Source organism: Archocentrus centrarchus, chromosome 22, assembly GCF_007364275.1.
Source record: "Archocentrus centrarchus isolate MPI-CPG fArcCen1 chromosome 22, fArcCen1, whole genome shotgun sequence".
Taxonomy (NCBI): Eukaryota; Metazoa; Chordata; class Actinopteri; order Cichliformes; family Cichlidae; genus Archocentrus; species Archocentrus centrarchus.
The window spans coordinates 1133533-1146018 of NC_044367.1; positions in this window are offsets into that span (position 1 = coordinate 1133533).

Consider the following 12486-nt stretch of genomic DNA (forward strand, 5'->3'; position numbering starts at 1 on the left):
TCAGGATGCCTCTGGACACGAACAACCCACCTGTGAGGATGCGCTGTCTGCCAGCTGTGTTTACATCTGGACACATCAGCACTGATGTGAGGACATTTTTCTGACCCTGAGTGAGGTCAGCGTGGATCTGAGGTCTGCAGTGTAAAAGCCTCTGTGGTGTGTTAAATCTGACCAAATCCACAGCAGGAGTTTGTGATTATTAAATACTGCAGAGTTATGGTACCACTTCCAATAAGACACCCTTTATGGTATTAGACAGACATTTGCACTAAAAAAGTGTCTAATACATGAAAAAAGTTTAATATGCATCTCTGATCTGTACTCCATTAGCCTGCTCCTCCCTTTACCGACGTTACACACATTTAAAGATAGAAGAGCTAAAAAGAGGAAATCAAACAGAAAGCAGCGTGTCCACGTGTCCAAACCAGCATGCTTTACTGCATCTGATTTAAAGAAACAGACGTGTTATCAAGATGCTGGACACAGGAAGACCCCAGAGAATATTACAAATAGTTATTGATCAGTAATCAGTTTGGCTTTGTGTTAACAGATTGATTGGAAGGCTCCAGGACTCTTTAAAAGGTTTTTTAGACCATATTGTTCACTGTTATTTGCACTTTTGGTCATTTTTATTTATGATTTATGGAAGCTGCTTCTTCTTTCAGCTGCTCCCTCCACAGCAGATGATCTGCCTCCATCTCCCCCTATCCCAGCATCCTCTTCTGTCACTCCAGACCACTTTATGTCCTCCTTCACTCCATCCATGAACCTCCTCTGAGGTTCTCCTCTTCTCCTCCTGCCTGCAGCTCCATCTTCAGTACATCCACCCTCCCTCCTCTGCACATGTCCAAACCACCTCAGCCTCTCTGACTCTGAGCTGTCCCTCTGATGGACTCATTTCTAATCCTGTCCATCCTGCTCACTCCCAGTGAAGATCTGAGCATCTTCAGCTCTGCCACCTCGGTCTCCTGTATTTGTATCAGAGCCACCGTCTCCAAACATCCATCACAGCAGGTCTCACTACCACCCTGTAATCTTTCCCTGTCACTCTGGCTGCTCTCCTTCTGTCACAGATCACCCCCACACTCATCTCCACCCTGCCTACATCCTCTTCGTCACCTCTCTTGCGTCTGCTGCTTTCAATGGTTGACCCCAGGTGTTTAAACTAATCAATCTTCACTCCCTCGGCTCCTTGCATGTTCACTTTTTCACCTGAATTCACCTGGTATCTGTCTTGCTTCTCCTGACTTTCCTCTTCTCTCCAGGCTCTCCTCCACCTATTCTCACTGCAGATCACAGGATCATCTGCAAACATCATAGTCTATTATAGCTTATTGATCAAGTTACTTAAAAAACATTACTTAAAACTTTTTACATAATGGGTGATGTATTGGAAAGTGGTACCAGAGTTCTTGTTGCCCTATTAAAACATGCAGTTTGTTTTAATGTTAATAACAAACATATTTTCTAGCTCAGTCCATCTGTGAGTTCTGGCCATGTTCCTTCCAGAGTAAAACATCCTGTAAGATAACAAACCTGTTAAATCTCTACTTGAACCAGAGCTAACAACAAACCTCATCTTTATTAACAGAAACTGGAGCACACAGCTAACAGTTTTAATAATGCAAGTGCAAAACAGTGAAATTGAAGGAGTAATGCTTCTGGTGCAGCTGTTCAGTTTCTGACCATGTAAATCTAACAGCTTTATGTTTCCAGGCTTTTTATTTCCATGTTATGAGGAGCTTCAAAGTCCATTTAATGTGGCATTTGTGGACTCCAGATGAAATAGTGGCATCCATTTATACAACCTAAGGTTTAACCGGCCCAGAGGGTCCAGCAGTGAGTCCATAAAAGTCAAAGACCTTATTAAACCTGATCTAAAGGTGGCCCCCTGACCCTTCGAGATCATCTTCTCGTGGACCTCCTGTGTGCAGAGCTCCTGAAGTCCTAAGCAGTTTTCAGCACTTGTGTTTCCAAGCCTGATGTTGGTGTCTGGGAGCATGTGCCGTGTTTTTTTTGTGTTCACGAGTTCGTGCACCGTAAATGTATTTGTTGTACTGTAACATCCTGAAGCATCTGAGGAGGACATTCATTCAAAATGGATGTGCAGTGTGTCATCTCACAGTGGACTGAAACACAGTGTGAGGTTCCTGTGAATTTACCAGTGTTCATGGTGTTCCAGGACCATCGGAGCAACTGAGCAATCACATCCCGTCAAACATGCTTTAAAGATTATCTCTCCAGTCAAAACTGATCCTGGTATGATGGTAAAGAAATGCACTGTGTGGATGAATGTTGATGTGGTTTTTGTTGAAGCAGACATGCTTCTGTTGGCTATGAAGTCCAGAAAGGACAGCATTAAAGCCAGACGTCCCGCAGGACGTGAGGCTGCCTGTCTCACGCTTTTATTTTAAAACCAAGAAGAGATGTCAAGAACAGAGACAGTCAGCCGACTGTCGTTCACCATCAAAGTGTTTGCTGTGTTGTGATTTCATATTTTTGTACCTGTGACCTCAGGACTTTTCTGCAGCACAGACAACGTCAGCACAGGTGATACAGACAGCAACAAAAAGAGGAGCAGGTGGATGAAATTTTAATGAATAAATGAGAAGTCATACTGCGTGCAGCGCATGCAGTATTTCAGCAGTGCTTCTCTGGAACAACATTAAGGCCAACTGTTTATACATCTACCACACAACCACGTGTCAGAAAGCTTTGCTTTGGCAGCAAACTTCTCAGAAGGTCTGCACAGCTCTGCGCGACACACCTGCCACAGCTGAAACACACACTGTGTGTACAAGTTTCACATCTGGCTCCAGTTTCACTCTGTTTTAAGGTTACATTTAGTTCAAGTATTTATTTTTCCACAAAGTGACCAAACTATGACATCACAACAGTTGCTCTGATGGTCCTGGAGTAACATTAAGCTGATGTAACAACAAACATCAACACGGATGCCCTGATTATCCACTTCCTGAACATAGATTTTAAAAAGTAAACCACTATGGGTTCAGTCTGCAGCTTCGTGAAGGGAAACCTGTGACTCCTGTCTGCATGTTGCTGTTTGCATGTTTGGGAATGCCACTAAAATCTAAAGATACGAATCTGTCTGTCAGTGAACTGATGTTCTACTCTCTGTGGTTGTGGATCAGTGTGTGCAGGTTTAAATGATGTGTAACTGGGTGACTGATGCTGTATTGAAACATGTTTGATGCCCTATCTGTGCAGTGATGAATGTGACAGAGAATATTTTTTATAAAGCTTTGAACAGAGTGCTAAATGGCTGGCATCCCCCTCATTGATGTGTGTGTGTTTGCACCTTTGTGATTGTGATCTCTGTACACACGTGTGGTTTTCCTTTCTCATGAACAGCAGCGTCTCTCGTTTCCGACGTCTGGTTAGCGAGGTGCAGCAGACAGGTTTAAGGCAGAGCTTCCTGATGCTGTGAGCGGATATGGAAAGCAGTCTGAAACTGTCAGCCACAAAATGTGATCCATAATTACACTTTTTCATCTATGAACATATCTCAGCTTTGCAGGATGCTGCTTAGAGTTGGATTCACCTCAAAATTATTGACCACAGATTGTTCATGACTGGCGGGTTCTCAGTGTTATGGTGCCCATCATCATCCTGAAACAACAGCGTGCATGCACACGTGTCTGATGGCTAAAATAAGACAAGCAGGTGGATGAACGTTGCTCAGGTCGAGGAATGCCAACTGCACGTTGTCGCCTAAAGTTTTAGCAGGTGCACAAATGTTATGTTTTACACTCTTCGGTTTGTGTTTAGCTTCTTTGTTTTTAACATGTTTCTGTGATAAACTGAAGATCAACCAGAAGCATTTCATTAAAACAGTCAAATTTATTTAAGCACATCAAAAACAGCAGCTGGTGCCAGTCTCAGTCTGCTTTATGAACCACAGAATAAAAGTGGGTTTTTTTCAAAAGGATTTTAAAGTTGTCTGATGTTGGAGAGGTCCTGATGTGACAGACCAGCTTCTTCCACTGATCCAGGAGCAGTTTGCGGACAGTTATTATCCAGCAGCATGTCACAAGGCAAGAATGACAAGTAACTGGCTCACAGAACATCAAATTAACATTTTGAATCTATGGCCAGGAAACTTCCCAGATCTTAATCCCATCCAGAATCTGTGGTCAGCCCTTAAAACACAGGTGGACAAGCAGGAGGCCCCAAGCAGGTTGGAGCTCTGGGGCAGGAATCGGGATCTCCAGCGTGCCACAGAGTGTCAGGTAAAAGGAACCCAAATGCACACTGAAGGGCAAGCAGATGGAAACAACAAATTAACTTTTATTCAGGCTGATGAGACAGCCCATGAATGCAAAGCCCATGAAATGAAAAAGCAGCTATATCCATAACTTTCCCAAAACAAGTAGGGAACACATGGGAATACCAGACGTTGTGGCAGACGTTGCCAAGGACTAACGAGGGGAGTGGAAACACCTGGGTAACCACAAACAGGTGAAACCAATCAGTGATAACAAGCCAAGGGAAGGAAAAACGCAAGAGACTAAAGACTACCAAAATAAAACAGGAAACAACAGAAATACTGAAAAAGAAAAAATAAGAAGATACACGGGGACACTGAGAAGGCAGGAATCAACTAAAACAGAAGGACTCAAACATAAACTATGATATAACTCAGGACAGAAAATTTAAAACAGGTTATAATCAAAACTAAGAAGCTCCAAGAAACACAAAATTCACAATACATAAAAAGTCAAAGTGTAAATATAGAAACCTGAAACCTGAAAAGTATAAACTGACACAGAGTGAGAGACCATGACACAGAGAACTGCGGAGGTTATGAAGAAGAAGGCTGAGATTCCTGCTAAACAGTGCTCAAACTGGAGCTCATTCCATTTAAACTGGTGAGTTACAAAAAAATTCAATTATAAAGAAATTAAAGTTAGACATTTTAACATTTGAGTCTATGGGGACTGCCGCAAAGCTGGAGCCTCCAGTGGACATTAGAGGAACTGCAGGGCTTCGTTGCTCAGGCTGATGGTCCACCGAGAGCAAGAAAAAGTTCTCATTTAAGGTTTGGCTGCTCTAAACTCTGAGCTGCAGTCTGTTCGCTCAAAAAAACCCGGCTGTAGTGTGTGTGTGTGTGTGTGTGTGTGTGTGTGTGTGTGTGTGTGTGTGTGTGTGTGTGTAATTATCAAGAGATTAATAAACACAGCTGTCAGGTGAATCAGGGCTCAAAATGAAGTCGACTGTGTGAAAGCAGAAGTGTTTTTGGTATGTCACCATGTTTGTTTTTGTAACCGAGTCCTTCCTATGGGGGGACGCTGATTTTGTAACCGTGTGTGTGGTGTGTGTGTGTGTGTGTCTGTGTTGGCTCTGGATGAGTGTTTTGTGTGTGAGAGTGTGTATTAATCTTGGCAGTGTGAACTGCTCCTGGCTGCTGCTGTCATCCAGCAGGAAGTCACATTAAACCCGGGTCACATGAGGTTCAAAGGTCACAGCTGAAAATGAGAAGCGAGATGAGAAGAACAGTGTGAAACACAGAGGAGGAGGAGGAAGAGGAGGAGGAGGAGGGTGTGTGGAAAATAGCTTCTATCATAAATTATTGACTTCATTATCTTTTTCATACTGGGAGATGGACTTCCTGTTTGTGGGTCGAGATGGGGATTGATGATAGCTACTGACGTCATAGTCGATTCTGTTAATCTGATTCTTTACTGATCCCTGATCAATTGCTGTGGTGATGATATGACTCCGCCTCTGTGTGAACTCTGGGTTGCAGCTGCTTTGACCTCCATGCTAAAGGTGATGAGCTGATGAGGAGGACATGTGAAAAGAGAAGTGCGATTGCTTCATAACACGTGGGTCTGCTGTGATGAAACGGCAGTGTCCTGGAGATGGACTACATGAGTACAAACTTCATCAGCTCGCACTGCAGGCTCATGTTACTGAGTCTGCAGCTTTAAAGAATGAATGAAACATTTTCACATCCATTTTTCATCTTTTCTCTTCCAGAGATGATCCACAGTAACTCCTCCTTCTTTCTGGCTGCAGCAACAGACAGAACAAGCTGAACTGCAGAGAACCTCAAACTCACTTTGATCATTTTAGTAAACTCATAAACTTTATTTAGAGAGGTTTTTATGTCTAAATTTATGGTCTTCGGGCAAGGCAACAGTGTGAGAAGAAGCAGATTTTAACACATGATGTTCAGAGTTCAGCTGCTTGCAGCATTATCTTCTGTCCTTTCATAAAGGAAATAAGCTGTGCTGGTTATTTAATGGCCTCCTGACAAACAAGAAATAATCTGAGGTCCAAGCAGCAGAGCAGCTGCCGAGTCAATGCAGGATTTATTTGAACTGATCAACACATGCAGTGTGCAGGAATTCAGTTTAATCTGAAAATAAACATGGCAAAGATTGCTTGAAACACAAGAGCAGTCTCTGTAGAGGCCTGGACCTCAGGATATGAGGTCAAAGGTTGTCTTCCTGCTCCACCCTCTAGGTAGCATCACCTGCCTCTAACTCCTGCCTGTAACCCTCTCCAGCCACCAGATGGGGCGGACTCAAGCAAGGGAATATAAGCCTCTGTGAAACCATCTTATATTGTATATAACCAGCTTTGACTCCTACAGAGGTAATAAAGAAGCACTGAAGCTCCTTTCTTTTGTGCTGTAATTCTGGCTGCAGGCACTACAAGAAGTTAGAAACTGACAGGAAAAAAGGATTATTCCAACTATTATTATGATTATTCCTTCTTTCTTCTTTGATGGTGTACTCATGTCTGTACTTATCCGTGTTATAAGTGAATGTGTGAATGTGACTGCATTTAGACCATGTTGTAAGTTGTCCTCATGCCAAAAGGCCAAACACAAAGCTGACACACTCAGATGCCCTCTGCCAGTCTGCTTCAATACTCACCATTGAGGGTGTCTGTCTCCCAAATCCAAACTGGGAGCTGGTTCCACAGAAGAGGGGCCTGAAAGCTGAAGGCTCTGCCTCCTGTTCTACGCATAAGTATCCGAGGAACCATAACTAAGCCAGCAGTCTGAGAGTGAAGTGCTCTGTTGGGGTGATATGGTACTATGAGGTCTTTGAGATAAGATGGAGCCTGATTATTCAAGACCTTGTATGTGAAGAGGATTTTAATCCTGTCAAAAATGACTCCAAGATTTCTCACAGTGTTACTGGAGGCCAAAGTAATGCCAGAGTAAGTATCTGGTTTGACACCATGTTTCTAAGATTTGTGGGGCCGAGTACAAGAACTTCAGTTTTATCTGAATTTAGAAGCAGGAAATTAGAGGTCATCCAGGCCTTTATGTCTTTAAGACATTCCTGCAGTTTAACTAACTGATGTGCGTCATCTGGCTTCATTGATAAGCTGAGTATCATCTGCATAACAATGAAAATGTGTGCAATGCTTTCTAATAATACTGTTCTAGCACAGAACCCTGTGGAACTCCATAATTAATCTTAGTGGGTGAAGAAGACTCCCCATAGATGACCTGCTCTCAGGTAGCAGAGCAGATTCATCTGTTGAGGTGACCCCTTGGTAGATTAGATTAGATAAAACTTTATTGATCCCTTTAGGAAGATTCTGTCAGGGAAATTAAAGTTCCAGTAGCAGCTTTTACAGGTAACACAAATAAACACACAAACACAGCAAAAATCACAATAAATAAACATATGAATAAATAATAAAAGAGACAAGTACTTTTTTTTAATGTTGTGTTGTGGTCAGGCTCGGGCTGCTGCTCCTCCCCTCCCTCAGCTGCAAGAAAGCTTCTTTCATAAAGATATATATATATATATATATATATATATATATAATAAATGACACCTGAGTGGATCCTATAAATACATCACTGCTTTCAGCTCATCAGGAAAGAGTTTCCTGAGCTCAGAGATCAGCTGAGCAGGAGGCTTATTTTCTCATATACTTCTGTCCAATCAGACATCACAGGAGTCACCTCCTGCTGGATATTAGCGAGAATGCTTCAGCGTAGGCTTCACTGGTCTGATTTGAAGTCATCTGGACTTCTTTTGGGTTCATGAAGACACTTCACCTTTCCTCAGTCTGCAGTCTGACTAATCCGTTCTCTGAAAAGTGGCGTGACCTCTCATGGAAACTCTTGTCTGCTTGGTTTATGGACAGTAAGAAGATCCCTGCTTCTTAGAGGCCATCTGAAGCCTCTGGTTTCCCCTGAGGACCATTAATGAGAGATCCGATCTCTCAGCGAAGAGCAGCTTATCTTTATAAGCTGATTAAAGCACTTGTTGACCTCATTAAGATGTGTCAGTCAGCCTGCTTACAGGTTTGATTTCTGTTGATTCTTCTTCACTTTCTCTTCTAATCAGCCTGCATCAAATCAGATCCACCCACCAAACCTCGTTACCTCATTATCTGCCTTCGTGTTCCACCTCTCCTCACTCGGTGCTGCGGTGCAGTAATGGAGTTTGCGTATTCAGCCCATGCTGCAGTAATAACATGCATGTGGTTGAGTGAAATGTGGCTGCTTTGTTTTCTCTGCAGCTCCTCAATCACAAATCTTACTAAATATACCCACAAGGCCATTCAGCCTCAGCTGGAGTCTGATTAGTTACCATTACTGCCGCCACAGCATAGAAGTACGATAACTGGACTCATCTGATGTTTTCGTGAAAGCGGCTCTTTAAACTGTGTCTGGGAATCCGACCTCAGCTGTTTACATCTGCGGCTCTGCGGCTCCAGCTTTACCCGGACGAAATTACAAACATACAGAGAAACAGAGAGGACGGGCAGCAGGAGCTTGTTTTGTGCTGCATTAGTATGAAATTCAACGTCAGGACTATAAACTTGTTAACTCTGCAAATATGTGACAAGGGTGAAAATACTTAGATGAGAAATCTTAGACAGGAAAACTCCACAGAAACATCTCCTGTGACTGCTCCACACAGTCTCAAACACTCACGTTAAAACCAAAGACCACAGCATCCAGGGCCTCATGCAGGTCTGGACAGCTTCCAGCAGAGCTGCTGTGGTAGTCCTGTCCGCTTCCAGAGGCCCACCAGAATAACCGTTACACACTTTCACTGATGATTATAACTGTTTTAATACAAAGTGACAGATCAGTCTGAGGGGAACGGCTAAAAAAACCCTCCACTCCTGCATGAACTGAAGCCATGGATCCAGGTTTAGGATATTTCCTTGGGAGCATCATGATGATGTCTCCACATTTTTCTTATTTTAGTTTGATCCTTTTTTTTTTGAAGCTGTGAAAGGTCAGATTTTACTCCATCTCTCAGTGACAAAGAATCCTTCCAAAAATTCCTGAAATCCAGATCTGGATTCACTCCAAAAGTTCATCACTTCAAGGCTGGACCAGGACCATCTGTGTCAGAGTAATCCTGCTAACAGGCCGACTGAACCAATCACACGACTTCAATGGAGATAAACAGATGAATATAAAAACCTGAAGAAATACAAATTTCACTATAACACACAGTCTGTTTGTTTCTCTGGCTTCAGCTTCTCCTACACAATCAGAACCTGTTGCATAGGTGCATCTTAGGTTCTTACGATGATGTCATCACTTTGCCTACTGACCACCTACCAACGGGCTACAATGGTCTGTTTTTAGCCTTTATACACCTATAAAACTATCATTTTACTGTCATAATAATTCAATTCAATTCAATTTTATTTATATAGCTCCAAATCACAACAAACAGTTGCCTCAAGGCGCTTTGTATTGTGGGTAAAGACCCTACAGAGAAAACCCAACAGTCAAAACGACCCCCTATGAGCAGCACTTGGTGACAGTGGGAAGGAAAAACTCCCTTTTAACAGGAAGAAACCTCCAGCAGAACCAGGCTCAGGGAGGGGGGGTCATCTGCTGTGACCGGTTGGGCTGAGGGGAGAGAAAGACATGCTGTGGAAGAGAGCCAGAGATTAATAAATATTAATGATTAAATGCAGAGTGGAGTATAAACAAAGTAAATAAGGTGAATGAGAAGAAACAGTGCATTATGTGAACCCCCCAGCAGTCTAGGCCTATAGCAGCATAACTAAGGGATGGTTCGGGGTCACCTGATCCAGCCCTAACTATAAGCTTGATCATAAAGGAAAGTTTTAAGCCTAATCTTAAAAATAGAGAGGGTGTCTGTCTCCCGAATCCAAGCTGGGAGCTGGTTCCACAGAAGAGGCGCCTGAAAGCTGAAGGCTCTGCCTCCCATTCTACTCTTAAGTATCCTAGGAACCACAAGTAAGCCAGCAGTCTGAGAGTGAAGTGCTCTGTTGGGGTGATATGGTACTATGAGGTCTCTGAGATAAGATGGTGCCTGATTATTCAAGACCTTGTATGTGAGGAGAAGGAGTTTAAATTCTATTCTAGATTTAACAGGGAGCCAATGAAGAGAAGCCAATATGGGAGAAATCTGCTCTCTCTTTCTAGTCCCTGTCAGTACTCTAGCTGCAGCATTTTGTATCAGCTGAAGGCTTTTCAGGGAGCTTTTAGGACAGCCTGATAATAATGAATTACAATAGTCCAGCCTAGAAGTAATAAATGCATGAATTAGCTTTTCAGCATCACTCTGAGAAAGGATGTTTCTAATCCTGCTGGAAGCGTAGCGCTGATAGAGGTGGTGCTAACGCATCTGTAACACTGGTGTGCAGTTCTTCAGTCTCTGCTTCTCGATGTGTTGAATCCAAACATGATAAATCAAACCGCTGATTGGATCCCGTTTTTATGTTTGTTTAGATGAGTTTTAATCATAAAGTCTGGGCCTTTGTGCTCATGTTTCATATAACAATAATTCTTCACTTTCTTCATAAAAATCAGATAAAGGTCAACAGAAAGAAGACTTAACATTATATTAGAAATCATATCAGGGTTATTCCACCTCAGTCCACAGAGCTCAGGAGCTCGGCTCAGGGTGATGACATGTTGGTTTCATCACTTTATGAACGTCTCAGACAAAGTTCCTGAATTACTGAAGAGTGAAGAAATTACAGTGCTTTCAACAGCATGCTGGGAAAGAAAAACATTTCCTGCTACTAGGAAGGTCAAATCAAGGTCAGCGTAGGGGTCAAAGGTCAAACCGACCTAAAATTTGATGACCGCATTTTTTCCTTCCAGTTCATACAAGCCCAACTGAAAGAAGAGTTGAGCACTGACCTTTTGCACTGGTCTGCAGGCAACGTGCTTCTGAAATGAATGTTTTCATCACTGAAACTGAAAATCATGCAGTCTGCATGATCTGCTCTGAGATGGACCTCCTTTAAATTATAAATTAACATAATAATAAAGATGTTTGGATGGGGGGCATTCTTTGGAGGACAGTCCATCCCTAATCCAACCTGCCTTTGCTCCCCAGGTGGCCAAACGTGCAGATGTGAGACAGATGTGTCAGTAAGACACAAAAAGTTCAAAAGTCTGTGTCCCCATCACCAGGACTTCAGCCTGGCCTCTGTAAGCAGCTGCTGTACCTGTGAGGGTGGGATAACATGCTTTCTGTAAGGCTGTGGATCAGAGTCTGGCGCTCCTGCTGTTACCCACACAGAGGCATTCATTAGAGAGGACAGCTCCAATCGATGTGTGTCAGCCCGGATTAACATTCGGCTGTAAAAAGTAATCGATGTACTTGAACAGCGGAGCATGTTGCTGATAATGTGATGGTGCTGCCCATAAAGACTCCCACTGCAAACACGCGAATAACTGAGACTCTGCTCGTCTCCAACTGTATGTTTTAATTCTTCCACAGCAGCTGTGCATGAGTCACACTTCATAATAATCCTTCTTTATCTGACACTTGGCCATTCACCCTCTGTCTGAAATGGGCTGTTTTAGCCCCTCCCCCTTCGAGTCGACTTTCTTCTGATTGGCTGCTCGTCAAACAGATGGTTTGAACAGCAGGTGTCTTAGATGACCATATAAGGATATCTGCTCTCTGGGACATCAAGCAAAAAGCTTTTTTCACTTTGATTAAAACTTAAGTTAGACATAAAGCCAGGCTCACAAAATCTGTTTCTGAGGTGAGAAATATGCTCGCAGCCTCCCTCCGAGGCCAGTATATGCTGCTGGATGACGGCCAGAAAAGACTGGACTGGAGATGCATCACTTTATTTTATTGTCCATCCATCCATCCATTCTCTTCTGCTTATCCTGCTCAGGTTCACAGGGGGGCTGGAGCCTATCCCTGAAATTATCAGATCAAGGCTCACTCCACTGCAGACTGATAAACCTGGGATAGCATTTTTAATTATAATAATATTTTTAGCTGTTTAACACTTATTTCACTTTAGCACCTTTTTGTTAATTTATCAAGTGCTGGTATTTATTGGCTATTTGTGTTCACAGTATTTTAACTGGTGCTGAACTACTGCCTGCTGGATGTGTGAAACAACTTTGTTTTTATGTGATGCATAAAAATGACAAATAAAAGGAACCTGAATGCCATTGTGAATTCTCGACCAGTCTTGATGATCTTTCCAAATTGGATCACTTATAAGTTTGGATGAACT